The sequence below is a fragment of the Mustela erminea genome, chromosome 2, assembly GCF_009829155.1.
Source record: "Mustela erminea isolate mMusErm1 chromosome 2, mMusErm1.Pri, whole genome shotgun sequence".
Taxonomy (NCBI): Eukaryota; Metazoa; Chordata; class Mammalia; order Carnivora; family Mustelidae; genus Mustela; species Mustela erminea.
This window is the reverse complement of record NC_045615.1, coordinates 8,156,935-8,182,714: the sequence shown is the minus strand read 5'-3', so window position 1 is coordinate 8,182,714 and position 25,780 is coordinate 8,156,935. Positions and strand designations below refer to the sequence as shown.

At 33.2% G+C, this 25,780-nt stretch overlaps 1 long non-coding RNA gene across 1 annotated transcript; it reads right to left on the bottom strand.

Annotated features, from left to right (window-relative positions):
• Positions 1 to 18,596: 18,596 nt before the first annotated feature.
• LOC116582912 lies at positions 18,597 to 25,054 on the bottom strand. Its single transcript, XR_004282555.1, has 3 exons — positions 24,957 to 25,054; positions 19,070 to 19,359; positions 18,597 to 18,838 (listed from the first exon to the last, which is right to left on the bottom strand). It is a non-coding gene; the product is annotated as an uncharacterized LOC116582912 (long non-coding RNA).
• Positions 25,055 to 25,780: the final 726 nt, after the last annotated feature.

Sequence of the window (25,780 nt, the reverse complement as noted above, 5' to 3'; positions counted from 1 at the left end):
ACAAGTGTCCTCTAGCTGTCAGTTTCTGGCTGAAATCCCAGGTGAAAATGAACAGAACAAAGAATTTTCAGGCAGCCAGTTACAGAATACAAATTGCATGGTCATGTGGTTGACAATTTTTCCTTGTAATGACCTAATGAATCAGATGTAGGAAAGTCATTTCAAAGCTTACCAGAGAATCAATATTGACTTATTTCTGAAAAGTTTTCAAAGTCAAGTTATTAGGCTTAATTGGGAAGAATGCTGTTTAATGATTTTTTGTTTTTTCGAGTATTCCATTTTTAGCAGTTCAGTAATGAGCGATATCATAATTTATAAATGACTGTGTGCTTTGGCTTTATAAAAAAAGAGTGCATTTTTCATCTTAATCAATTAGTGAGAATATATACAATTATGTTTATATTTTTATTCCTCTGACTAAAAACCACAATCTTATAATATAAGGCAAATAGGACATTTTTAAGCTGTATTTCTTTGGGATAGATATTTTCTTCTTTTTGTTTTTTTCTGTTGCACATATTGTATGTACTAGAACCTAAGGATTTAGTTAAAACTTCAAAAGATGCTTTTGACAGAAATGTTATACTAAAATTGCATGTTAATATATATGGGATAACTTTTTTTTATTTGCCTGGGTTTTTTTTTTAAATTTTATTTATTTATTTGACACCGAGAGAGATCACAAGCATGCAGAGAGAGAGAGAGGAGGAAGCAGGCTTCCTGCTGAGCAGAGAGCCCGATGCGGGACTTGATCCCAGGACCCTGAGATCATGACCCGAGCAGAAGGCAGAGGCTCAACCCACTGAGCCACCCAGGTGTCCCGTTTTTTTTGTTTTTTACAACAATGAAACATGACTAAGTTTTCACACATCACGCTTTGAGCCAAACTGAGGCAGAAACTTAACACTGAATTATCAGATGGGGAAAACTTTCTATTTTATGCTGGAAAACTGAACTCAATAAATTTTACAAAAAAGATTATTGTTTATTATTTTAAAATAAGTTCAAACAATTATACTTGCATATATTTCAGTCTTTATATATCAGGAAATATATATATATACACATATGTATATATATGTATATACATATGTGTATATATATATATATATCTTTTGTTCATACAAAAGAGCTGGCTAATTTTGGTAACTTTAAAATGTTTTATTTATTTAAAATGAACATTTCTTCTGAAAAAAATGATTAAGAATCTTCTCTTAATTTTAAATCATTTTGAAATAAGCAATATATTCTTATATTACCTATTGTTAAAATTAATCTATAAATTAATTATAGTATTTAAAGTTATTAAAGCTTGTCCAAAGTTGGAATTACTAAAACTATAGAACTTTGTTAAATTGCTATTTAAAAATTTAGAAAACAATTTAGTATGGTTTAATTTTATTAACAGTTTCAATGATACAGACTCAAACTAGAGAAAACTTCCTAAAAGTAACCTTTCTTCCTAAATTGTTTTGTGTTACTTATGTGTGTTTCCTTAACATAACAAGGGTCCCAAAGGGCAGAGATGTTTCTAGCATGTTCTTGATGTATGTGGTCACTCATGGGTAATTGAGAAAATGAGTAGAAATACTGTCAAATAAATAAGCAGATAGGAATAGAAACATAGACATGGTGGATTTGAAAGTGAAACATGGTGACATAAATATCTGCAATAATACGGTTGCTTCGTAATGCTGTTTCTCTAAATCAGTCCATTGAATTAGTAAGTATTGACAAAATATTGAATAACTAATATTTCATATTGTTGTAGAAGATTCTAAATTAATCTGACCCCTAAAAATAGTTTAGGCCTTCATCTAGGCCTTTTATATTACAGAGATTCTTTCATGAAATGGTTTTGGAGTCATGAGAAGTGTGTGTGTGTGTGTGTGTGTGTGTGTATACACATATGTGTACACATACATGCATATAATATGTGTGTATACATGTATGTATATAATGTGTGTACACATACATGTATGTGTACACACACGTATTTCCTCAAACCTACTTGCTGAGGTCATGCAGAAGACTAAAAAATTATAACTGGAAGATACAATTTACACATGTTTTACAAAAATGTTCCTTAAGTATGTAAAAAGTGTACACAAGGAGACTTTCTTAGCAAAACAAAAATAACTAGCCATCTAGTTATTCAAAAAGGATGTGATATATTTTAATCAGAGGAAGTGGATACGTTGTAATTACTTTGTTTCAGTATATCATGGAAATGTGATTTATCAGATTTGATAATTATAAATTGTAATTTTCTAATTTAAGAAATTCATCAATCTTCGCTAGCAGTCTGTCTCTCAGCTAAATCTGAGTCAACATTTGCTAACAAACTGATGCATTGTTGTGTGTTGGTCTTTTGCTGGTCATTGGTAAAGTCTAGAATTTGAAAAGGAAGTTCAAATTCTGATCTGGCATAGGTCCTAAAAAATGGACACAGTACTGAATTCTGTGGATACTCTCTTTTATATCATTTATAATATTTTTAAGTATTCTGTAAAGCCATTTATCACTAGGTTTTTTTGGGGGGTGGAGGTAGATTTTGAGTGTTTCCTATTATTACAACTTCACACTATCTCAAAAATTTTAGAAGTGCCTCAGACCCAAAACTGACTCTTCAGAACATCACAAGGGAATTCTAATAAAAAATAACAAAGAAGTCCAAAAGGGCAATATGCAAGGGATGAATAACTATACATACATACTTTGTAAGTGTCTAGTTATAAGTGCATCATGAAACTTTAAAAAAAATATCTGGTTATGAAAGTTGCTGGAAGGGTAGTTCTAGATGATCATTTCCCCCATAGCATTAGAAATCCTTTGATTCTGGGACGCCTGAGGGGCTGTTGGTTAAGCCTTGACTCTTGAGTCTGGCTTATGTCAGGATCTCAGAGTTCTGAGTTGGAGCCCCTTGTGGGGCTCTGTGCTCAGAGTGGATCCTGCTTAAGAGTCTCTCTCTCTCTCTCTCTGCCCCACTCCAACCCACTCACACATGCTCTCTCTCTCTCTTAAAAAAGAAAGAAAACCTTTGGTTTACCAAACCCAATCCTTAGATTCTACTGAAACCTCTATCCAAAAAGAACACAGGGTCTTTAGGCAAATCCCCCACATGAGAGCAACGAAAATTCAACTGTCCAAACATAATAGGTACTACTTCTATACACATGCATTTATGTATATGTCTGTATACCCTTACTTATTTACATTGACAAAATAAGGCATGGGTGAAAACAGTGATGTACCAAAGAGTAGTTTGTTGTTATTTGAATGTTTTATTTCCTATGAGCTCTAACAGCTTTCCAAATCATTTTAATGATATTACTTCTATTAATATTAGTAATAATGATGCTGACATTTAAATTTTCTTAAGATTATAAAAAACATGTTTAGAAAACTTCAATTATTCTAATGATCTACAACATTAAATCTAAATAAACAACATCATGCTGTGCAAAGGCAACTGTAAAATAAGTGGCCTAAGCTGATCCCCATTTTATACCAGATTACAAACATACCTTCTGAGCCAACTTTACAGAGAATTCTAGAGATACCTCTCTAGAAATTAAGCTGAATCTAATCTGAAAAGAGACCAACACAGTAATACAAAATCAGGTGTTGTACAAGTTAATTTCATTTGTAGATTATATGTTCTGATGTTTATATTACTTATGGTATATTTCTACATAAATTAATTTAGACTCTTACACAACTGCATTTATTTAAAGGCAACAGTGTGGATGACAGAATTTATCTATCCCATATTGCAAGTTTTAGTGTGGTGGACAAAAAAGAAAATAGACAAACATCTGATGGACTGTAGATGCATCTATGCTGCCTAAGGAAAGGAATGTCTGATGGTACTGAATGAACTTAACAAGAGCTATCAAATGGCCCATGGCCAGAGGAAAAGGGCTGATTATCCAAGTATCATTATCAATTTCTGACTTAGATGAACCAATGTTGCATCGATTTACACTATTTTCAGAATACTGCATCACTAAGATTGTTTAGAGCTTCTGCCAATAAATATAAACCTCCACCTACTATGTCCAGAAAATTGCTAATTCTGTCTCAGTAACTTTATTAAAAGTCTCTTGTATTGTCTTGATTTTAATTTCCTCAGATGTAATTTCAAGGGACTGATCTAATATTCCAAGATTCTTTGATTCTGTAACCTCTGAATTGCTAACCTTTGCCACGCAGCACAAATAACTGTATTCATCATTTATGGAGAAAATGAACAGATGACAAAACAGAGATTGAGTTTGCTGATGTTATTTTAAGGCTAACCTGTAATGTCCAAGGAATAGACATATAGGCAATGTGCTTTTTCCTTCTCCGCTGATCTTTACTGCTTATTTTATTGATTCAATATATTTGGGTGAAAAAGTGTTTGGGTAATTTTTCAACTTCTTTTTTAAAATTGTAACTCACCTTAACTTCCATAATAAAAATAATTATAAAAATCTTCAATTGGGGATGCCTGGGTATCTCAGCCAGTTGAGCACTTCTTGGTTTCAACTTAGGAAAATGATCTCAGGGTCATGGGATCAAGTCCCACATGGGCTCCACACTCAATAGGGAGTCTGCTTGAGATTCTCTCTCTTTCTCTCCCTCTGCCCCTTGCTGGTTCATGTATGCACACATTCTCTCTCTCTCAAATAAATAAAATCTTTAAAAAAATAAAACATTTAAAAAATCTTCAAATGTCTTGCAAGTGGAAAAATTGTATATTGTATTATATCATATATTAATAAGTAACTCATCTGCTATATCATTTTTAGTTCATAGATAAAGAAATATTGCAGTTTATAATGTCATTTAAAGTAATTTCTTTATCAGATTTAAGGACATATTATAATATACATCTTTCTTCCGCAGGGCAGATTTTGATTTACTATTTCATTTAGAGTTAAAGATTTTGGGAATTTTCACCACTCAGAATACTAAAAATTACAACTAATGTTTGAAACAATGAAAATAATATTCATTCAAATAGAAGTAGACATAACATTCACCAGTTTTTCAAAAGTAAAATGTTTCAAAGAATAACAATGTTGATATTTAATGATTAATTCTCATTTTCTGCAATATTCTGTATCTTCTTCCTTGATAATGTTATGCAAATAATAACCTGCATCATTTTCTTAATATTTTTGTTTTATGGAAAGCATCATAATTTTGAACATATGAAAATTAAATCATAGCCAATTTTAACTTTTTTTAAAATTTTATTTATTTATTTGAGAGAGAGAGAGACAGTGAGAGAGAGCATGAGAGGGGAGAAGGGCAGAGGGAGAAGCAGACTCCCTGTGGAGCTGGGAGCCCGATGTAGGACTCAATCCCGGGACTCCAGGATCAGGACCCGAACCAAAAGCAGTTGCTTAACCAAATGAGCCACCCAGGCATCTCAAGTTATAGCTAATTTTTAAATTATTTTTGTTTTATAACAAGAAAGGAATACTATGTAGATATCATATTCTAATCATAACCTTTGTCATAAAACTTTCATAAATCTTTTCGATTGGGGGATGCTATGTTTCAAATCTTTTAAGCCAGATTTATCAATTTTGAATGCTGTTCCTTTTTGTAGAAGCCATCTTCAATCTTTCAGATAAGTTGGAAAACCACTTAAAGAAATCAATCAACCCTGTTTTTCACTCAACTAAAAGTTCTAAGGGTCAAAATTATGTTGGCATTCTATGAGATACCATCAAAACTGCCACCCTGGGGCGCCTGGGTGGCTCAGTGGGTTAAGCCGCTGCCTTTGGCTCAGGTCATGATCTCGGGGTACCAGAATCGAGTCCGGCGTCGGGCTCTCTGCTCAGCAGGGAGCCTGCTTTCTCCTCTCTCTCTCTCTCTGCCTCTCTGCCTACTTGTGATCTCTGTCTGTCAAATAAATAAATAAAATCTTAAAAAAAAAAAAAAAACAAAAACTGCCACCTTGACCACAGGTTACTTTTTACTCCTTCAACTGTGCTGGGGTTAGGAAAACAACAATGGGATGATCTCTGGATTTCCTAGCCTCTAACTCTGGTAGTTCCAACAACTACCTCTCAATATTGAAAGAAAAGGCCACAGCCTTTCCTTCTTAGCCACTGAGACAAAGTTAAGAATACTGAAGTGAATGGCTCAGAAAAAGAGAAATCAAGTAAGAGCCTGATTTAACCAGGCAAGGAGCCAAGTCCTTTGATTAGAATCTGTGTTATACAGCTTGGAGGCTAATTATGATTTTATTTAAAGAAATGCATTCATAGTTATACCCAAAGATTTTGACTCAGCCTTTCATCTTGGCTCTGAGTTTCATCCTTAAATAAGGTAGCCTATCAGCCAATCTTAAACTTACTGTTCACTAAGCATAATCATAGTTTCATTTTAGATTTGTTGCTAAGCTTCACTCTTAGAATGCAGCCTTATTTTTATAATATGTTAGAGTAAATAAATAGAAAACTAAGCAATCACCAAATTTTAGAATAATAAGGAAGAACAAATTTAGAATCTCAATAAAGATATGAATTTTCTATCAGTTTTGAAAGACTTACTTGTACTACTGTGAACAATAAATTGCTCCATACTTTTTTTTCCTCTATGATATAGCTCTCACTTTCATATTTATATGAATTTCCAACATTTCAATCATTTTTGTGACGGCTTTCATTTCTTTCTTAAGTTATTTCTTCTTTTTATTTATGAAATCCAGAAGAAACTTGTTCTGCTGGGTATATGCTCCTTAGATGCCTTCATTCCTCTAGGAACAGGGCTCCAGCCTCTGCTCCATTAAATTAGCATGTTAACAGTTGGGATTCCTCAGGTATTCTGAGTTTCCTTAGCAGAAAACATAGGTATAATACTGACTTTATGAAGTTCATAGGATTGTTATAAGCACTGTGTGAAATAATATATTCAAAGGCATTCTTTAAAAAATTAACTTGTCAGTTATTGAATCTGGGAGTCAATATCTCGATACTGATACTCATGAATTCCATTTTCACAATTTTTAAATGGGCAACTAAAACCAATAAGCTATCAACTTATGTTCATAAATCCTCGTGTTCTTTTTTTTTCAACAAATTACTGTTTTTAATGCATGATGTTGTATTTCTGCAGTTTATTATTTTCTGCTCAGGTGTGATATCTTGTTCATGTTCTTATTAATTTTAATTATCCTGTTTTTGAATATAATATTAAGGTCACTTGGAATTGAAATTAATACTGCCTGTGCCTTAGTCTGAATTCAATGTCATTAGCACATTTCCTAAGTACATTCTAAAGGATATCGATAGAAATTTGAAACAAAGATGAATAAATAAGACTTTTTATGCCTATCCCAAATAATGCCGACATAGCGATTAAAAAAATTCTAGATTCCTTATCTGATTTTTACAGAGATTGAGATAAATTTTATGTATGTTTTCTTATAAATATTTATGCCTGTCAAAATTATTAAGAAATGGCAAAATATATTAAGCTATTTTATCAAAGAGGAATTTCATTCTATAGGATAATGATATTATGTTATGTGATGTTGTGAGCAACTAAACAAGAAAAAAATCAATCATAAAAATGGATTAAATCTTTAGATATTTGGACTACTTATTTTTTTCTTTATATAATCCAGGTCTTTCCATATCATTTTAACGGTACCAATTAGAGACATATATTATGTACACTTTATTTCACTTGTAGTTTTGCCAATAGCTATTTTATTTAACACCAATTACTCAATGAATACTGAATTATACTCTTCCTGACATTAAGGTGTAAACCTACCAAACTTCAGAACACAGAAACTACAAGTATATTTCAGTGTTCACATTTACCCATCAAACAAACTAATGAGATGGATTATCCGATAGCTCCATAATTGTGGGGTTTGCTTTAAGAACATACTCAAAGAAAAAATGCAAGATATTTAAAATTTGAAACAAATATTTCTAATTTACTTAATCAATTTTAAAAATTATCTGACTCATAAAATTAGGCCCTAGAACTGGGATATTACTAGTCAACAAAGAAATGTAGAAGCCTCTATAATTTCAGATACTTGTGGCTGAAGGAAGTTTTAAGAAACTGATTCAGTGTCCATTACACTGAATTAATCCTGAATTACAGGGAAAACAAAGCATATGTTTATGAAAATGGTTGCTGTTGACAGACAAGACTGAAGAAATCTACACTGAGTTGGCTAAATTGAAAATTCTTTCCCAATAAATTGACAACCATGAGTGGAAGAGTTTAGAATATAAAAATTGTTCAAACCCAAAGAACTTCATTTAATTTCTACACAATAATTTTCGTAGACTATACTGAGTTAATCCAATTTTCTAGTCAATCAGAGTCCAATTATATTTAGATGAGCTATAAGCTATTAAAAATAACTAGAGCTATACCTAAATATATGCTTCTGAAATTTGCACAGACATTAAGACCTAGTTCAAAACCTTTAAACTGGCAGGTTATAAAGTACAAAGTCAAAGTGTTCAGAAAATGAATGTAGGCAACTTTGAAAGCACGAGGAAATCAATTTTATTATGTCAAATACATATACATGTTGCAGAGAATTTCTAACTAAATCCTTTAAAGTTTTTTGCTCACCTTTGAAGAATATCTTTGAACATTATTAAAAGTGAAATGTGAATTTTATTTCCTTAGAATCAATGTAGCTTTTTTGACTAAGCACTAAATTGTATAAATGATTTATGGGGATCAGATCTGCAACTCAATTTATAAACTTTTGTTCTTCTCCGTTCAGCATATTGCCCTTGATTGTTATTGCATGGTCTTGAACACACTATTTCTACATAAAATCAGAAGGTTATTAGGGAGGTTGCTAAGTTATTTTACATTGAGTTGTACCTGATGAGAATATGACAATGCTCAAATATAGGCATTTATATGTAACAGGTTGTGTACCATAGTTTTCCATAAGTATTGTTTCCAGAAACTGTTTGTTCTGTATGATTGGAAACAAATTCAAATACAAAAGCCTTAAAATAATTGAGAGCTCAATATGATAATATTAACTTATCCTTTATTTATAAGTTTTCCATATGAAAAAAATTATCATTGCAAAAATCAGTAATAAGTGTCTAGATGTACACAATGATTTGAGCTCTTCTAAGCTTATACAAAATACAGGCTTCTACTTTTGGGCTTCTATATTTCTAAGATATTTGAATACTTAAATAAGTATATTATTTTAGTTAAAATCAAAGCAATTATAACATTTGTTTCACTAAAGATAAAACTTAAAATTAGGAAAACAAGTTTTACCTGATAACAGAGTTTAATGAATTTAAGATAACAGAATTTAAACTGTATTTTATATCTTATATTATTAACACCATAGCAATTAGTGTATTTTATATACAGCAACACATTACTTTAACCGATCCATGATCTGAGCATGTTATTTTAGCTATGTTTTATGTTAAAGGCTATTTGGTGGAGTCCTGGATAATTATAACAGATCCAGTGGTTATTTAAACCACAATTATGTTAATAATATTGCAGAGTACATTAAGTATAGCACTTTAAATGTTGAAGGACATTTGGCTCTTTCCACAGTTTGGAGATTGTGGCCATTGCTGCTATGAACATTGGGGTACAGATGGCCTTTCTTTTAACTGCATCTGAGCCAAGATACTCTTCAACAGACTAATGGATAAAGAAGATATGGTTTATATATACAAGGGAATATTACGCCACCATCAGAAAGGATGAATACTCTACTTTTGTATCAACATGGACAGGACTGGAGGAGATTATGCTGAGTGAAATAAATCAAGCAGAGAAAGTCAATTATCATATGGTTTCACTTACTGGTGGAGCATAAGGAATAACATGGAGGACATTAGGAGAAGGAAAGAAAAGTGAGTTGGGGGAAATTAGGGGGGAAGACAAACCATGAGAAACTGTTGACTCTGAGAAACAAATTGAGGGTTTTGGAGGGGAGGGAGGTGGGCATTGGGTGAGCCTGGTGGCGGGTAGTAAGGAGGGCACACATTGCATGGAGCACTGGGTAAGGTGCATAAACAATGAATTTGGGAACACTGAAAATAAAATAAAATAATTTTTTTAAATTAAAAAAACATAAAGCAGGGCGCCTGGGTGGCTCAGTGGGTTAGGCCGCTGCCTTCGGCTCAGGTCATGATCTCAGGGTCCTGGGATCGAGTCCCGCATCGGGCTCTCTGCTCAGCAGGGAGCCTGCTTCCCTCTCTCTCTCTCTGCCTGCCTCTCCGACTACTTGTGATTTCTCTCTGTCAAATAAATAAATAAAATCTTTAAAAAAAAAAACACATAAAGCAAGGCAAAAAAAAAATGTATCAGGGGTGTCTGGGTGGCTCAGTGGGTTAAGCCTCTCTGCCTTCAGTTCAGGTCATGATCTCAGGGTCCTGGGATGGAGCCCCACATCGGGCTTTTTGCTTAGCAGGGAGCCTGCTTCCCCCTCTATCTCTGCCTGCCTCTCTACCTGATTGTGATCTCTCTCTCTGTGTCAAATAAATAAATAATTTTTTTTTTTTTAAGAATAGTAGTAAATAGATACCTAATATTTTTGTGTTGTTCTGTGGTTCAATGTTACTAAGAAATATCACTTAAATTTGCACTTACCATGTATTCTCAAGTGAATAGTGCAAAAGCCCTTTTCATCTAATTCATCAAGAGACGAGAAAAGTGAAAAATACAAAGAAAATGCCTTTTGTAAGTGACTACCAAAAGATTTTCCAATAGAAAACAATGTTCAAATGAATCCTGGATTACCATGGAAGAAAAATACATTTTAATATTTTAAATATTTTATTTATTTATTTATTTATTTGACAGAGTAAATTCTGGTAAGTACATCCATATTCATAAATTTCATTCAATCTTACCTAATACATCCCCTTTGATATACATTCCTGTATATATTCCTCAGGGTTCTGCCAATATAAATTAGCAAAATCTTTGAATTATTTTGGTATATAAAACATTTCTTCTTTACTCAGACATTGACTTGCTCTGCTGGAATATACTAGGATATATTTTATCCTAAATATAGGTTAAACCCTAATTACTAATTACTAAATTAGTAGTTACTAATTACTAAACCCTAGTAATAAGACTAATGGAAACAAAGAATATTTGGGGTAGATTTTAAGGAGAATGGGGATTTATTTGAAAGGAAGATTCCTATATATAATTCTTACTGTGTTTCTAAGCAAAGGAAATATGAATATAGCATGTACATGAGAAGGAAAGTTGCTTACAACCAAATGTCTTAAATCAAAATTTTAGGGTCACACTCCCAACAAAAAAAATGCACTCCATTTTATTAGACTTGATGAGATATTAGATTAAAATTATGTTTTAATTCTGCAACAAATAAAATTACATTTTAAAAAATGTTCAGTAGGATTTGGTCTGGTGGCTACATGAAATAAAGGAATCTTTTAGAGTATCACAGATATTCTCTGTCTCCTGATTTGAAGTGAGAGTTTAATGACCTCAAACTTGACATATTCTTTCTCTAAGTAATTTAGTGCACTGAAAAGAATCCATCCTACAGGATAGTGTCTGTAGTCACTGTTATTGTCCTAACCATCAAACACAATAGATCCCTCATTCCCCAAGGCACTGGTTTCAGTAGCAACTTCATCACAATAAGCAATAGATAAAATTGGATTAATCATAATACCACCTTATATCACAGAATAGTAGGCTCCCAACTCCAATTTGCAAGCCCTCTATTCAAGCACAAGTATAAAACCAAACCCAATTTAATGTTACCTTTTAGAGTCTGACTCCTGGTACCAATTTCGGTTACTATCAAGGTCCTGTTACAAGACGAAAATGACACCGGCTACTTGTACAACAACAACAATAACAACGACAACAACATTAATATAAGGACTGCTAGGTAGGTATCAAACTGTTAACCAGATAACTTAAGAGAGAGAGGAAAACAAAACAAAACACCTAAGTTATCACTGAAAAAAACCAGTTCCTGGAGGGCATCTACCACTCCTAAGTTTGGTGGAACACAGGAAAGAGGAAAGTACCATTCGATTTAGATATTTGGCACAGAGACGCACAGAGCTGAACCTCAGACCTCTGATGAAGAGGTGCTCCCTGGCTGGTGTGCATGCCTCTGACCTTGGAGGAGGGGTCTCCAGAGTAAATGGGTGTCTCAGAGAGGGTTCCATGCTTTAGGATGTGATAAGGGAAAAATGCATAGGAGTGAACTGGTGCTGCTGGGATGAAGAGGCAGGTGTTTCTAACAGTAAAGAAAGAAGGAGGAAGCAGACAGCAAGCACACAGGCAACAAAATAGAAAAGAAGGAGTTCATTCTTTTTCCAGTCTTGGAATCTCCCTCTAGCACACACTTATGGCAGAGCTCAACAGAGAGTCAGATGATAAAGAATAAATGTTAACAGAGTCTCAGCAGAAAGCAAGACATAGAAAGGTTGATTTGGACATGAGAGAGAATTTTTTAACCACCACATCAATAAGATAAAATTCTCAGGCATATCGGACGAGTCCTCCCAAGAATGAAAAACTTCACTGAAATCTAACATTTTTTGAAAGCATGGTCCTCCATTTGCCATAAAATAGTTGTTCATAAACTGGGCTTAGTCTATTCATTCTTCAAGCTCACAGGAGTCTCAACAAGGAGGCTCACTGGTGAAACAAGAAAAAGGAGTTAATCTGTAAGGAAATTAAAAAAAAAAAAAGCTTTCATTTAAATATATTCGAGATAAATCAGGTTCCAGTCAAGAGTGTAACTACAGCAATCGAAGAGGGAAATTTAATAAGATATCAATAATTAACTAACGAAAATGGCTATTTACTAATAAAAGTGGCAAAACAAAATTCTAACAGGACCAGAAGCAGCAAGTATTAAAAAGCAAGTAGCAGTTGACGCTGAGGAACCAGTAGGCGCTAAGGATGAGAGAGGGCAGGTCAGGCTGGTAGATATTTAGACCTCTTCAGTGAAGGAGCTGCCATGGAGCACAAAGTCTGCCAGTGGTCCAGGAACTTGCCAAGTGGTTTAGACAAGCAGAAGTCAGTCCACAGACAATCTTCAGTAGGCGTGCACTACCGTGAGGAGACAGCTCCCTAAGACTGTGACTGCAACTACTGTGGAAGCAGCTGCCAGATACAGAGGGAAGCCCATGAGTGCTGCAGAAGCATTCCCTGAAGGCTACGGAATAATTCTCCCAGGATGTCTGCACACTCATCCCTGGGTTACTAGACTAAAGGAAGAAAAGGAAGGAAGGAAGGAAAACTAAAAGATTTACAGGTTCCTCCTGTATATCACAAAACAAAGCAAAGAAGGGTGGATGTAGAGCTGAAAAGCAATAAAATGATCACTGTCATACCTATTTATGTTTTATTGCCTCTCTCCTCCACCCCCAAAAGAGGGAAACATGTTCAGAAACTTTTACTGACATATCACTGCATTAGGTAAAAAATTTCTTCATTTGTAAATATTGCATTTCCTAGTTCATAAAGTAGTCAGAGCTAAGATCCAATACTGTATTTGTTTTACAGTAAGTCTCAAATTATTTTCCCCCATCTAGCAACATAAGCATTGATAAGCAAATTCTTGGACCCCCACCTCTGATCTTCTTCAGTAATTTCTCAGTAAAATGTATCTAAATAACTCTTATAGGTGACTCTGATGTATGCTAATGTTTGGGAACCTTTAATTTGTACATTCAAAGCCTATTTTCATGAACTTTTGACTGTCTTTCCACTCTCTGAAATGTCTTATGAACTTGTAAAGATATCGTTCAGAAGAAATATGGGGATTAAACACAATTATAATTCATTATTTTTATTTGTAATCAAGAAGCTATTTACCACAGCACAATATCATATTTCTTTTGTACTATATGCACCAGACCAGGACATAAAGAAAGAGAACAAGAAAAAAGAACAAGAGTGTTAAACATTATAATGTTTACTTAAGAAGTGGTAAACGTCCTTTTGGCAAGACAGTAGAAATAAATTTTAAAATTAATGAAATATCCAGATCAGAAATTAAGTAAAATTTTGAGAAGTGATAGCTGTCCTATTAACTGATTTTAAAAAAATGACTCTTTGCAACTATCATTTATAATAAGATAAATTAACACACAAAAAGTCAATCAAATTAATACATCCATTAGCTAATATTAAAACCTCGTGCATTTCCACATTACTATTTTATATCATTATGCTACCTTTGGTGGCATTATTTGATGCCAATCAAGATAATATGTAAAGTTGAGTCGTGACTTGGTTTCCATTTATTTTTTTAATAGTTTATTTATTTATTTGACAGAGAGCACAAGTAAGCAGAGCGGCAGGCAGTGGGAGAGGGAGAACCAGGCTCCCTGAGCAGAGAGCCTGATACAGGGCTCAGTCCCAGGACCCTGGGATGGTGACCTGAGCCAAAGGCAGATGCTTAACTGACTGAGCCACCCAGGGACCCCTCCATTTAATTTTTGTGTGCCAAAAACACAAACAACTTAATTTTATTTTGGAAAATCTAATTTTATTAAATGCCAATTTAATGTTTTAAAATAAGTCTCCTGATGCACTAATATTTGCACATTAGCATCAAATGTGGCATTTCAGTTATATTATTTAGGGGCATTTTTATATATATTTTCTTTCTAAGAAATTACCATCCTTTTTCATAAGCTTTCATGAAAAGCATAGTAAACTAAATTAGTATTATTTCTGAATGACGTATGATCAATGAAACTTGTATGGTCTTGACTGAACATGTGAGGGTCACATCAAGTACATTATAACTCCCAGGCAGTTAAAAGTTAACAGCTTCATAAATATGTCATAGTGACAAAAGACTTATAAAGTTGATATAAATTTAATATGAATGGTTATCATTCTCAAATTTTCTTCTTGGATAGATAAAATTACTTTTTTATTATTATCATAATTTTAGATAACCTTAAAGCAGTAGTCAGCTTATATTATAACATATATTATGATATAAATACATGTCTAAACATAGGTACACAATAGAAGCAACTGCAAAATGTTTGACAAAATAGTCAAACTTTTTGACATCTATGGACATATACTACCACAATTAGAGCTAAATATTTTTTTCAGAAGTTACCTCACTAGAATCCTATTACCTTTAATGTAAGGATAATCAAACCTATAGGAAGAAATGTCTAATGAGTTTTGTTATTTTAATAACTCTCCAAAGATTTTTATACAATTATAAAGAATAGAGTATGAAATTTTTGTTAAAATATGTAAAGATTTGCCTAAAATCACAACTGAAGTCAGATGGTTACAGTTAGCTGAAAGCCACAGGAGTTCAATTCTTTTTTATTTTATTTTATCCTTTAAAAGAGACTAGAATTGGCCGTAGGGACAGCTTGTCAGTAGTTTCAAACTTTGATTTATCTCAACTGATGATCAACTATTTGGAACTGAGAAAGTCAATGAAAATTAATTTAAATAAAATACAGAAATTTAGAAAGATAAGGTTACTTTTAATCTTCTTTAATTAGATTGAGGACATTTGAAATAAAAATGATCATGCAGATATCCAAATGAAATACATTTTGGCATGTTTTGAAAGGATTCACAATTATATAATTAATATTAATGCTCTAAAATTTAGTTCCACTTTGATGAAGAGTACTCATTACTTTTCACTCAGATACTCATAAACTGAGGATGAAGAATTGCGTGATGAAACTTAAATGTCTGCTTATTTTAAAATATGTATTTTTGAAAGTTCTAATAGCATTACAGACTCTTAGGGGTAAGAGAATTATTAGAGTATATCACTAGTTAGTTTATCCCCCTCCATGAATGATAATTAGACAATATGAATGAGCCAGAAGTTAAAGAAGCTGGAGGGAAAGTAAAATTGGAGGCCAAAATGATGCTAAGTCTTAGGAGTGTAAAACATGCCCTGAGTCAAACACCAACTTTATTAACATAGGAGGATTAAAAAAAAAAAAAAGAAGAATACAAAGTACCAATTCAAAGGGATGCATGTACCTCAATGTTCACAGCAGGATTATCTATAACAGCGAAATTATGGAAATAGCTCAAGTGTCCATCAACTGATGAATTGACAAAGAAGATGTGATATAGCTCTACAATGGAGCATTACTCAGCCATAAAAAAGAATGAAATCTTGCCATTTGCAATGCGCTAGAGAGTATAATGCTAAGGGAAATAAGTCAGTCGGAGAAAGACATAAACAATATGATTTCATTCACTTGTGGAATTTAAGAAACAAAACAAATGAATAAAGGTGGGAAAAAAGAGAGGGGAAAAAAAATAAGAAAAGATTCTTAACTACAGAGAACAAACTGATGGTTCCCAGAGGGGAGGGTGGTCTGGGTTAAATAGGTTGTGGGGACTAAGGAGTTCACTTGGGATGAGCACCAGGTGTTGCATGGAACTAAAAATCACATTTTGTATACCTGAAACTAGTATTATACTGTATGTTAACTAACCAGAATTTAAATAAAACTTAAAAAGCAAAAACAAAAACAAAAAAAAAACAAGCAAACAAACACAACTTTTCCTATTTCAGAGTAACTAATAACTTACTTAAAATGATTGTCCTCTTAGGTCCATTGAGGCCACATATTCCCTTCCAAGTGCAGATATTCACCAGCTGGCTTGGATTTGATGTCAATGAGAATAAGAGAAATGAGAAATCCCCTCCATCTCAAGTTTCCTTGAGAGCATTCACCACAACCAAAGGGTTAAGCAGTTCATGGAACAGAGCTGATAATTCGACTTTGGGATGCCTTTATTTGAGGGAAGTATTTTCTTACACTGAGCTGAAATTAAACTTCAGTGAATTCTAATTCTGACCAGTTAATGTTGAGTATAAATCATTTTATTTTCATTTTGTCACTTAACTATGTTTCTATGTAATTTTACTTCCCTGCTTTTTGCATCTCACTATGTTAATACACAACTGGAAAACATAATTAGTAACTAAAGACAAAAATAAATTGCTGTAGAATAAGAACTGCTTTTAATATGGTCCAGATATTGGCTACAGGGCAATCTTTTCAAGCTTCTAGTGAAGTACTTTTAAAATTAAACTTGTAATAAATAATAAATTTACCAAAAAATTACTAAGGCAAGTGATCAAATAAACCAATAAAAAACTAATTTTTAAAAAATGGTCCCAAATTAAAGAAGAAAGATAATATAAGTAGGACAGTTGTTAAGAAGAAAACAAGGCTATAAATTTAAATATAAATTTATCAAAAATCATACAAAATGTAAATAGAATCAATACTTCTGTTGAAAAAGGAATACTGAGTTAAATTACAAAGTGAAACCAACAATAAGCTGCCAGCAAGAAGTAAAGCTAAAAACAAAGCCAAATAAAAACAATTGGAAATTTAAAAAATGAGCAAAAATAAATCATAGAAACACTATCAAAAAGGAAATGATATAGGCATATTAATATTAAATAGTACTTATGGTTCACTTCTTGATGATATATTGTTCAATTTACCAATGTAACTTCATTATATAAACTTTTATGGTTTTATAATGCAAAAAGGAAAATCCACAATGGTTTGAAAATTTTCAATATAGCCTTGCCAGTGATTGGTAGATCAAGATAGTAAAAAACAAATCACTGAAGTATAGAAAAGTTGGCAGCATAATTACAAACTTTACCTAACAGACATACATAAAGACTATCATCAAGAATCACAAAACAAACAAACAAAAAACCACACTGCATTTTTTTCAAGTATATATGGGTTTGTGTCATAGCAGAGAAACTACAACCTTAGAGATTCCCAGTCTTAAATGGGCCTAGTAGAACACTTAACACAACATCTGCTTTGTAAGGGGTCATTAGTTTTATTTTCCAAGATAGCAAATGGACAAGACATTATCTATGTCCAAGCGGAAGACATTTACTTTATCGTACAAGTTTGATCAATATCCAGACATCCTTAAGAAGATAGTTCAGAACAAAATCAATCAATGTCTCTGCCAAGATGTACAGCCATGTGAGAAACCTATGGAGAAGTGTTCCTCAGCAACAGCAAGGGGGCTATGTATGAAAGATGACTGCATGTTTTATAAGAGAAACCAATTGTTCAAACATATTTTTATAAAAATAAATAATCTGAAGTCATCCAAAAACAAATATATGTGGGAACAGAAATATTTGAAAGTCATTACTAAAGAGATGTGCTATATTTCTGGATAAAAAGAGTTTTATAGAAAAGAAATGGCCCATTAATAATCAAGATACTTCTAACAAACAGAAAATAAGAAGAGAGAGCCCTTTTAGATACTAAAATTTGCCATAAAGATATAATAATTGAAATGGTTGGATTTCACAGTGATAAAGGAATAGATCAATGGTATAGACTATCCATCCTGCAAATCAATACACACCACTGAACACTAACATAAAAGCAACTTCATTAATAATAATGATAATAAACAACTATGCTGAATGAAGTAGATAAATAAAATTAACCATCACATGGGGTGTGATGAAAACTTAAACCCACACAAATAGACCTGTGCAGCATAAATACAAAATTTGTTTTATTAGAGTGAAACTCATACACAAACCCATTCCCATGATTGTATTAACTGCAAAGATATAAGCTTAGGTGAGAAATCTCTGTTGGTGTCCATGAAAAGAAGTCCTTCACCATGGATAGGTAGGGCTCCAAAACACAAGCTTGGCCCATATAATGCGACATAATTTTAGGACCAATGGAATAGGTCACCTAAAGGCCTGTGTAGTTGTAGGACCTTCCTGGTTAGCAAAGGCTTTGTTAGTAGTTGGAAGGCTGTAGAATGCAATCTGCAAAAGGAATGTTAGAACTTTAGTAAATAACACTGTGTAATAAATATCCCAACATTTCACATTATAAGATAATAATACTTAGTACTCCATAGTTTCTGGAGGTCAAGAATTATTGCATTAATTAGGTTCTCTGCTTCAAGGTCTCTCACAGGATTTATATAAGGGGCTCACTGAACTGCCATCATCTCAAGGTTTAACTGGGGAAAGATCGCTTCTAGGCTTACTCACTCATATGATTGTCAGCAGGATTGTTGCTCCCAGTTTGCTGGAATTCAGTTACTCTTAGCTTATGACCACAGGCTTTCCTGAGTTTCTTGCTACACTGGAGATCTCCATTGAACAGCTCACAACACAGCATTTTCCTTATTAGAATGAGGGAGAAGGAACTGCCCCATGAAGCCATCAAGGAGAGAGAGGGGAGATGATTTTGCCCAGATCCTGCTTCTCATTCTTAAGGTTCATCCCATAGGGGACTGACTAACTTGTTCGTACTTCCAGAAGAATCAATTGGCCCATGTCTTAAGCAAGAAGTTGAGTGTTTCATCCAAATCTGAAAGTTGAGGGCAATCATGTCAAGCAAGGAGGGGCAAAGAAGGGAAAAGCAAAGAGAAGTAAAAAGAAACACATAAACTTTGTGTTCTGACACAAATGCCGAAATGAAGTATTGTACTAATGTTTTATAATCTTCACACATTATTATATACTTCTATTCATAACTCATGAAACATAAAATCAGAGAAGTATATCATGATTATATTTGGTTTACTCTATCACTTCAGGCTCTGACAAAGATAGAAGTTCATTGCCTACAAAATCTACAAAAGAATATGGGATTGGTCTTGAAAGTGGAATCATAATGGCCTCTTAAATGACATTATGGCAATGTAAATAAACATTATGCAAAGCAGCTGTTGCCCTTGCACAACAGCTGCTTTATATAATTAAATAAGTGTGCCGCTTCAATGAACAGAATAAGGCAAGAATGTAGCAACAACAGAAGTCAGCATTAAGGACACTGTGCTGCACCTACAGATTGGATTTGAATTCAGATTTGAAAATGTAAGTAGTCATTAATAACTTCCAACCATCTATTAATATTACCATCTTGTGTGACTGTGACCAAAATTCACACCACTTTAAAGTGCAAAATTAAAAAGGAAAGTACAAAATGGGCACTGAAAAATCAGATCAAATACAATAGCACTTGAGTTTTGGAGGGAAATATAACATCCTCTTTCTGCTGAAACGAGAGATATTAAGACATCATATCTCAAACGTATATGGATCTCAATGTGACCAGAGGTGCAAGTCATTGAATGTTGGAAGAAACAGGAAAAATAATTAAACACAGGAGGGTGCTTGAATTCTCTCTAACATTTTTATTTGAATTTCTACATTTTACTCAACACATTGGTCACTCTCATCTTTACTCTGAAGAGCTTCTCAATGAACAACAGAGATTTGTTTTTGTGATAAATTAAAAATGGGATTGGTTGTGGATTTTGCAAAAATCCACTACATTAATTCACATACCAAATACCTGTGTTTCTTCCATTTTTGCACACAACCATTTTATAAGTAATATTTGTTGTGGCATAATTTCAAACAGTTAAACAGCTGAAGTCATTTAAACCTCATCAAGAAGCCATGTAAAGATTACAAAAACTGTCAATATATACCAAAGGGAACAAGAATTATAAAGCATATTTAAGATCAGGAGATTTTTCTTGTGCCATAAGTACAATTTCAATGAGTACCATGTGGTTTAAATGATAAAGTCAGGTGAATAAGGCAATTCATACTGTTAGCCTTTTTATTGTTTAGGGTTATGACTAAAAGAAACTATCATCCTAGATATCTAGCTAGCTACATATCCACCTAAATGTTATTAAAAGGGAGGACTGACTTTGTATAACCCTGAGGTCTTGATATCATAAAGATTATTTCTATCTAGCTTCTTCATTCCCATTCTATTTTCTATTTTTCCTTACTTCAGTTAATCAATGGAATTGGTTTTTTAAGAAAAAATATTGATATTTTATTAAGTTATAATCAATATACATTATATGTTTAAAGTGTACAATTTTTAAATTTGATACATTTATTTTACATTTGATACATTTGATAAATTTATTTTACAACTGACCACATTTACAATATGATTACCACTGAAGCATTAGCTAACTCCTCTATCACAATATAAAATTACTATTTCTTTTATGAGGTGAGAATGTTTAAAATCTAGTTTCTAAGCAACTGTAAAGTACACAATACAGTATCACTGACTATAATCACTATGCTGTACATTAGATCTCCAGAATTTATTCATTCTCTAACTGAAAGTTTATATCCTTTAACAATATCTCCTCCAAATCCCCACTACCCAGCCCCTGGTAAACACCTTTTTGTTCTGTTTCTATGAGTTTGGCGTTTGTACTTAAGAGTGATGTAATACAAAAAAAAAAAAAAAAAAGAGTGATGTAATACAGTTTTTATCTTTCTCTGACTTATTTCACTTACTATGATGCCCTCAAGATCCATCCATGTTGTTACAAATGGCAAGATTTCCATTTTTCTCATGGTTAAATAATATTCCATTGTGTGTGGAAACAGATATAGATATGCAGATGTAGATATAGATGATATCTTTATTTCTCCACTGACAGACACTTAGGCTGTTTCTGTATCTTAGTTATTGTGAATAATGATGCAATAAAGATTGGAGTGCAGATATCTTTTTAACATCCTATTTTCATTTGCTTTAGATATAGATGTAGAAGTGGGATTGCTGGATTCAACTTTTAATTTTTTGAGGAACTTCTATACTATTTTTCATAGCTGCTGAATTGATTTGCATTCCCACTAATAGTGCACAAGTGTATCCTTTTCTCTATATCCTTGCCAACCCTTCTTATCTTCTAGCAAAAAACACAACGAAGAAACTCCATGTCCTTGGTCTTCACAATGACTTCTGATTATGACACCAAAACCATGACCACCAAAGCAAAAATAAACAAGTAGAACAATATCAAACTAAAAAGCTTCACAGCCAAAGAGACAATCAACAAAATGAAAAGACAACCTATAGAATGAGAGACAATATTTGCAAATTAGATACTGTATAAGGGATTAATATCCAAAATATATAACAAACTCATCCAAGTCAATAACAAAAAAAAATCCATTTGAAAAGTGGGCAGAAGAACTGAATAGACTTTTTTTTTCAAAGAAGGCATCCAACTGACCAATATGTACATAAAAAGATGTTCAAATCCCTAATCATCAGAAAAATGTTCAGAGCAGTATCAAAACCACAAGATATCACTTCACACTTATTAGAATAGCTGTCGTCAGGGACGCCTGGGTGGCTCAGTTGGTTAAGCAGCTGCCTTCGGCTCAGGTCATGATCCCAGGGTCCTGGGATCGAGTCCCACATCAGGCTCCTTGCTCGGCGGGGAGCCTGCTTCTCCCTCTGCCTCTGCCTGCCATTCTATCTGCCTGTGCTTGCTCTCTCCCCTCTCTCTCTCTGATAAATAAATAAAATCTTTAAAAAAAAAAAAAAAAAGAATAGCTGTCGTCAAGAAAAATGATTTTTTTCCAAAAGATTTTATTTATTTTAGAGAGAGAACATGAACAGGAGGGAAAGAGGGAGAGAGAATCTCAAGCAGACTCCATGCTGAGCATGGAGCCTGACACAGGCTCAATTTCACAACCATGAGACCATGACCTGAGCCAAAACCAAGAGTCAGTCACTTAGTCGACTGCGCCCCAAATTTTTAATGTGAATATATTTAAAGAGGAATTGCTTAATCAAGTATAGGCATTTTTAAATCTATTTTGGAAATTTCCCAGCTCATTATTAATCTCTATAGTTTTCTAATTAAAATAACCCTTTTGACTTAAAATTAAGAGAAAGTCATTTGTAGAAATAGCCTGCCTCTGAATTTTCACCTACACATGTGAAAATATAGGTTCATCAAAGTATAGTTTGTTTTATAAACCAATTCAAAGATTTGCATTGAGTATTTTAGCACAGAAAACTACCATTTTTTTCAACCATATAAATCTTTATGACTACAAAATAAAGAATTGCATTTATAGTCTAAAATTAAGAATAGACTCAGGAAATTTACACAATTTCTGAAATACAGATCCTAACCAAAACTAAAATGATTCTATTTAAGATAATAAGATTTTCAATTATAAAAAATAAACTTTAATTTTTATGAAGTTTTATTTCTTCTTCATTTAACCTAAAGAATGTACATTCCTTCAAAAAGTATATAAAATGTCAGGTGTTTTAAGATCCCTGGCTACAGTAAAGGACTTAATAACTCAAGATTGAAGAATTTAATACTCGGAGCTCAAATAAACAAATTCAAATAAAATAAAGAAAACAAATTCAATAAAATGGAATAAAAGGGAACAAAACATATCCTCTTGATTCTACCTCAATTCACTTTATCAAAATAATATGACTATTATTTTCTAATACTATTAGTAAAAATGATTTCACAGCAGGCATTGATTTATGCTTTCTATGTGAGGATCCATTCTGCTAAATGCTTTAGAAGTTTATCTCAATTCATCTCCATAACATCTCTATGAGGTAAGTAATTGTACTTTCCCCACCTTATAAATAAGAAATCTGAGACTTACTTTTTCAGCATCTTACAGCTAGGAAGTGGTGAAGGCTGGATTTAAATCAATGATCAGATGCTAGGGCCCCTCACTTAATCACCATCCTCCAGGGACCACAGGCAGTGTATGTATGTATGTATGCATATGCCTATGCCTATACATGAACATACATGGTGTAGGATACAGAGAAGCATTGCTGAATTCTTTTTTTTACAGCATTGCTAATTTAGGCAATTAAGTATGTTAATTATAAGTGAAAGACCTCAGTTCTCAGCCCCTATCTGCCTCTAAGCTTCTGGGTAAAAAACAAATAAATACTTCCTACTCTCAAAAACTTCTTTTATTTACTTGCAACATAAAGTGTGCCATCAGTATCCTGAGAAGAAAAAGTATGTGTCACTCAAACTGGGATAATTTGAGGATAATTTAACAAAGGGATTACATATAAAGTCATGGTGTAAGAAAACCACTTGGCATAGGGCAGCATCCTGAGGTTAATATAAGGGGAGAGCAGTTGGCTCCCCCATGCTTGAAGACTGGAGTGTAGAGACATTTACTTGAACTTGAAGAAAGAAAGGGCTGTGTAGAGGGAGTTGTCTAACAGTATCTATGACCTCATATCAAGGGTTGAAATCATCCATGGACATCCTGCAGAGGAATAGATACTGCAACTTCATTTTACCCTTCCCTCTCATTGTCTGGTCTGTGATTGCCTTTGAATAAGGGATCCAGTTAATGCAGTCCACTGACCCATCTGTGGTAGTACACAGCGGGGGGTCTAGGGGGTGAGATGGGATAAGAATCATTTGGAGTGAAAAAGAACGCATCCAGAACAAAGGGTTTTGTAGTAGATGATACAACTCTTTCTCTTTACAGTTTATGATTAAATAAAAAAATAAATGCTATTTCAGTAGCACAACAAATGTATACAATGTATGGATAAATGCAAAATTCGCTTATAATTGTAAGTAGATTCAGTTTCCCATTAAGAGTATGAAATAATATTTATAGGTTTTATCTTTCATTGTATTATTTTGAATAAGGTAATAGTAATTAAAAACTATTTAAGTGGAATTTTAAAGCTACTACAGAATCACAGTAAATCATTCGAGAAGAAAAAAATAAATTATATTTAAGAGGAATAGATTCAGGATACCTTTATAATTCTCATCAAGTAGAAATAAATTTACCATTAGCACAATGAGAGGCTAAATGTGTTGGTCCTTTCTTAATTTTAGATATTATCATGTATATAATTCAATTTGTATTAAAATACCATGAGAGATGCTCCACACTAATTTAATATCATTTACTTAACACTATTATTGTAGCTTGTTAATAGTAATGGGTGACTCCTACTGAGCGGATAGAAAGAGCACCACTGTGAGTGCTTTATAAGTCTTGATAAGAACTCTATGAAATTAGTTATTTATTATGATCCCTGTTACCTATAAACAAAGACACAGAGACTCACAGAAGCCCCATATACTTGTTCATTTTTCTTTTCTTAGTTGGTTGAGAACTCTAGCAAAGAAGAGGTTCACTTATGAAATCCTGAACCCATCACCAGGAATCCAAACCCTCTGTATCAGTGACTGAGGATTCAATAAACAAAACAAAGTGGCTGTCCTTACTGAGCTGATGTCATAAAGGAGAGAATACAGATAAAAAATTAAAGGTGACAAATCTAGGTACATTCAAAACATGATGTTAAGTACTCATGAAATTTATCACTTCAAAAGAGTAACAATAAAAAAAAATAAAAATACCCTCTCACATGCTTCTTAAATCCTATTCCAAAACAAACAAAAAGTATTTGCCTTATAAAACACAGCTCTTAGTACACCATGGACTTATTGGCTTCATGATTTTCCTTTCGAGGATCCCTTGCTAGGACACAACACATATGTCTGCATGTTGCTCCCATTACATTTACTATTCTCAGAGAAGTATATTTTGATATCCTTAGGTTGACCTTGAGATCATTGATTGCCATATTGTACATGGTGCAGTGCCTAGCACACAGTATGCATTCAATTCGCCTTCTAAAACAGCAAGAATGCTAAAAATAGCAATGACTATCATTAAGTACTTCTCAAATATTTGTTTACACCAGGGACCTAGTGACAAGCTTTATCATCCTTTTTCAGCTTGGTTTAGGAAACTGTAACCTCCTGGGCCAAATCAGCTACAGACTACAAATACAGTTGTATTGGAACAAAGACTCACACATTCATTTATTTATTGGCTTTGGCTGTTTTCATACTGCAACAAAGTTGAGTAGTTGCAACACTGAAC